We start from the raw sequence: 5682 nt of genomic DNA on the forward strand, positions 1-5682 counted from the left end.
TATAAGAACTATGGTGGCTATTTTTGGGAGGTGGCAAGATGGGGGTATGGAACTTTGGTAGTGGGTGTGGTGTAGAACTATACTTTGTAATCTTACAATCTTGTAACAAACTATTAATGACAAATACAGTTATTTTTATAAAAATCTGTCTCTCTGAGTGAATAACTGGCCCAGATTGAGGCCCACATTCCACAAAAAGAAAAAAGTAAAGTAGGAAAATAAAATGCAAAGATATTTTTTCATAGTGTTTCTGAACACATGCATTATTGTTAACATTTGTGGTGGTTTTTTTTTTTTGCTTCATATTATGTTAATATCATAGATGTATTTTGATTTTTACAAAATATTATAAATTTTTTGTTTATTTAACACTATAATCACTTTTATGTTTTTTTTTAGTTGCTACATGGTATACACATGGATGTTTATTTGACTACTCCTTTGATATTGGAAATTTAGATTGTTTCAATTTTTTAATGCTTTTAACAAATTGAGAAAAACATCCAAGCAAATGGATCTTTGTATTTATAAAATAATCATTCAAGTTTAGTCAAATTGCTGACACAACACTGCCATCTTGTCCCCTTCCTTCCTTCCTTCCTTCCTTCCTTCCTTCCTTCCTTCCTTTTTTCTTTTCTTCCTTCCTCGATAAGACAGAGAGAAATTGATTGAGAGAGAGGAGGGGAAGGTATAGAGGGAGAGAGAAAGGTGAATACCTGCAGGCCTGAATCACCACTTGCGAAACATCCCCACTACAGGTGGGGAGCAGGGATTCTAACCTGAGTTCTTGGACATGTTAATATGTGAGCTTAACTGGGTGTGCCACCAACCAGTTCCTGATTAGTGTACCTTTTCCTGATATAACCATAGTGTTATTTGAATAGAATGCATTTTAATTATAGTTTCTTTTCCTGCTAATATTAGTTCACCTACTTATTGTTATATATCATGTAACATTTGGGCCAATAGCAGCTTCTCAGATAACATCGTTTTCAACATTGTCTCAGTAATTTCATTATAATATGGTTGAAAAGGGAAAAAAAATCCTGGTCATCACTGAAAAAAAAGTGATTTTATTCAAAGATCTGATTCCATTATGCTTACTTTGTAGAATGTTGCTACTTCTAAGAACCCATGTTGGGTTAGAACCCAAGTGATGCTAAGTGAGGAATTATTGAGTATATTTTCATGCTCATAAACATTTAGGATATAAACTATTGATATAATATTTTTTGATTAACTGATGACTTCCATGTCCTATTTTTTAACCTAATAACTGTTTTTTGTAAAGTGGATCTAAATTTAATATTATCAAATCTGTAGCCTTATAGAATTACATAGGATGACAGTTTGCCCTTGTTACACTACTATATACACTATATTTAAATTTTATGATTGAATGCCTATTACATTTAGATATTTCTTGTAGAAAATAAAATAAATTATTTTACATTCATTATGAATACAGTTAGTTTTCTCATTGATGAAGTCTTAACTAACAGAAAGTATAGAGATGAAAGTGTTAGGAGAGTATTTGTGTAGGGAATAGTCTATTAACATCTCAGATATCACCTTAAATAGACATCTGCCTATGCTTAGAACTAAGACTGATTCCATTGCTTTACTTTTGAAAGATTAAACTGCCTGCAAAGATGCAAAGAGAATAGCTTTCCACAGAAGCAGTTTATTTGTGCAGGATATGCATTTGAATACTTCAGCAGAAAATTTTGACTATTCTCATGTAACTCAAATAATAAGGGACTGCTCTGTCGCCAGTTTGGGCCAAAAAAAATACTATTTAAGTTTTTTCTTAGCTCATCTCTTTCTTCAAATTCCCGTATATCATAATATGTGTTGATTTCAAATCCCTTCTTCTTCATAAACTATGGAAGTTTCAAATATTTTTGAGAATTCTTTTTTCCGTAAGCCAACATTCTTATTTAGAGCAATTGACACTCTTTTGGTGTGCACCAGTTAACCTTTCTAGTCTCTTCCCCAGTAGGCTAAATTAAGTTTCTATGGCTGACTAAGCAAGCAGTAATCCTTCTTGGAAGGCTGAGGTAAGGGGTTGAGTTTAGAAGAGGATTTATAAACACATAATTAATGTCTTTTAAAAAATTAACTTAAAAAATTAACTCTCTTACTCATACTGGATTTTCTAATTTAAAAATGCTTCAAAAGCACTTGATTAGATTGTCTATTAGTTCTGTATGGCTTCATATAATTGGAATAGGAAAGTGTAGCCTGTTGCACTGAATTTTCTGGAGAGTACACCAGCAGGTGGTACAAACTTTGTGAAATTTGTTGTTGTTCATCACATCAGAACTGCAGGTAAATGCTTCCACAAGGTTTACCAAAAGTTTACGTGTGTGTATGTGTGTGTGTGTGTGTGTGTGTGTGTGTGTTACTGGGGACCAAACCTGGGACATTAGAGCGTCAGGCATGAGTGTTTTTACATAATCACTATGCTATCTCCCTGGATTTACATCATAACTTATTTTTGAAAGTTTTCTTTCTACTGGTGGAAAACTGATACCCAGACAAATTTTGCTTCCTATATTCCATAAATATTGACAAATTAATAGTAGAATCCAAGTTAGTGGAGTTAGGCCAACTTTGTGTGTGTGTGTGTGTGTGTGTTCTCTGAGATTGTTTCTGAGCACAAAGTGAATTTTAAAGTCAATTTTCACTTTAGCTCTGAGAAAGTCAGTTATTTTGTCCCTGAAATTGAAAGTCCTGTTAAAATGTACTTACTGCCTAGTATAGTACTTGAAACTTAATAGGTACCTAATAAATATGGTTTGAATAAATGAACTAGCAGTTCCAATCTGTATTTAATTGTTTATTAATAATGTAACTTTTGTGTTTCTAAGTGTATTCTTTTACTACATTTTAAACTGCTGATAGTTAATAAGATTCTGTTCTTTAACAAACTCTCCCTTCCATCACTGATGATCTCTCTAGGTCTATACTTTCATAAGAGACACCAAAGTCAACTGATAGTATTGCCTGGAATCCTTGGCATACACCTCAATAGGGTTCAGTTAATTTTACTTTACTTGATTGACAACAGACATTTCTAACTATTTGTATAATAAAAAAGGCATGATTTTGATTATAATGTTTCTAACTAAGCAAAAGGATTGATTAAATAATACTAGTATTTCAGTTTCTCCTTCTCTCATTTTTTTTTTCAAATAATGTTATGAGGGAAATAGTGACTTCTAAGATAGTTGTTAAACTTTTTTTTTTATTATTTTTTCTCATGTATTGGACAAAAACAGCCAGAAGATAAGAGGGAAGGGGAAGATAGAGAGGGAGAGAGACAGAGAGACATCTGCAGCACTGCTTCAACCACTTGCAAAGCTTTCCCCCTGCAGGTGGGGACCTGGGGTTTGAACCTGTGCTCTTGAACATTGTAACATGTACGCTCAATCAGGTGCACCACCACTCGACCCCAGCAGTTATTCATGTGTATAATTTCTTACATACACACCACTCCTAGTTGCAACTTAAGTCTTTCTCTATGATCATGCAGTACTTTGTCAATGCCCTCTGTGCTCTCCTCCGTTACCTCTTCCCCCCCAGATTTCTTGGTTTCACTTCTGGTGAAAGTATTCTGGTGCTTCTATCTCCTGTGTGGGGGTCCTCCTCCAAAACGACTAGTATTAATTCTGTTATCTTCTCTTTCCTCTTTTTATAAGCTTATGAATAAAATTATTCATAGGAACGGTACTTAGATTACTAGAAAATCAAAGGTTTCAAAGAAAGTTTCAGAAAATCAAGAAATATGATATTTCAGAGCATTTTGAAATGGTCACTTTTGAAAGAACTGGAATACTGTTGGATTTCCTCATCCAGTTTAGACTTTAGACTTTTCAACATTGCTTATGCAACACCATATTTGTTAAAAATCTTTCTTTTATTTTTTAATTTGCTCCCCCCTTTTGTTGTCTGTTTTTGTTTGTTTGTTTGTTTGTTTTTGTTTTTGCCTCCAGGGTTATTGCTGGGGCTCAGTGCCTGCACTATGAATCCACTACTCCTAGAGGCCTTTTTTTTTTTTTTTCATTTTGTTGTCCTTGATTTATCATTGTTGTTGTTGATGTCATTGTTGTTGGATAGGACAGAGAGAAATAGAGAGAGGAAGGGAAGACAGAGAGGGGGAGAGAAAGATAGGCACCTGCAGACCTGCTTCACCTCCTGTAAAGGGACTCCCCTGTAGGTGGGGAGCCAGGGCTCGAACCCGGATCTTTTGCAGGTCCTTGCGCTTTGCACCATGTGCGCTTAACAAGCGGCACTACTGCCCAGCCCCTGTTGTTGATTTTTAATTGTTGTTGTAGTTATTGTTGTTATTGATGTCGTCCTTGTTGGATAGGACAAAGGAAAATCGAGAGAGGAGGGGAAGACAGAGGGGGAGAGAAAGACACCTGCAGACCTGCTTCACCACCAGTGAAGCGACTCCCCTGCAGGTGGGGAGCTGGGGGCTCAAACCTGGATGGTCTTTACACTTGGTGCCATGTGTGCTTAACTTGCTGCGTTACTGCTCAACCCTCTTAATTTTTTTCCTAAAAGAATGAAATTATTAATACATATTTCCTTTTTATTCATTTATTTATTATTTATTTATTTATCAAAACACTGCTCAGCTCTGGCTTATGGTGGTGCAGGGGATTGAACCTGGGACTTTGGATCCTCAGGCACGAGAGTTTCTTTGCATAATCATTATACTATCTACCCCTGCCCTAATACATATTTCCTGTATCTAAAGTAAACATTTGACATTTTTTAAACACTTATTTATAAAAAGGAAACACTGACAAAACCATAAGATAAGAGGGGTACAACTCCAACATTTGACATTTTATTATCCAACCTCTTATCACCCCACCTTCTCCTTCCATATTCTTTGTGATAATCCTGACCTATGCATCACAGGAAATAAAAGTAGATTGAAATGATCTGCTTTCAATACCAAAACCACGAATTTATTTGCATTTATATCATATTAAATGGATTTGTTTGAAGAAAGAGTTACACCTTGATGGTTGGTGTGGTCTGACAACAATATTTGAAGAGAAATGAAATTGCACCCCTAAAACATACACTCTTGTAAACAACCATTACTTCAATAAAAGGAAAGAATAAGTTTGATAATAATATTTTGGTATTTAAAAGTGTTTAATTTTTTTAAATTATATTTATTAGAGACAGCTAGAAATTGAGAGAGAAGGGGGAGATAAAGAGGGGGAGAGAGAAAGAGAGAGAGAGAGGAAGAGAGAGAGTCCTGCAGCCCTGCTTCAGCCATTTGCAAAGCTTTCCCACAGCAGGGATGGGGAGGGGAGGGCTAGGTGGGAGACTATTCAAACCTGGATCCAGGTACTTGCACGTTATAACATGTGCAAGGTGCGCCACCCACCAGTATTTCTCAGCACACATAAAGACTATAGTTTTAGCTCCAAGGAAAACATATTACCATTAAACATTTGATATACTTTAATCCATTTTACTATGTATTTCCAAGATTTATATTTTTCATAGATGTTTATTTGTCCTTTGCAAAATTGGTAATAAGACTCAGGAAAGTTATCATGATTGCTGTAATATATCAACTAAATCTTATCACATTTGATACGTTTACTTTGGACTTTACAGGATATTCTTTTTACTGTGCTTTGATTCATT

The sequence above is a fragment of the Erinaceus europaeus genome, chromosome 11, assembly GCF_950295315.1.
Source record: "Erinaceus europaeus chromosome 11, mEriEur2.1, whole genome shotgun sequence".
NCBI classification, from domain to species: Eukaryota; Metazoa; Chordata; class Mammalia; order Eulipotyphla; family Erinaceidae; genus Erinaceus; species Erinaceus europaeus.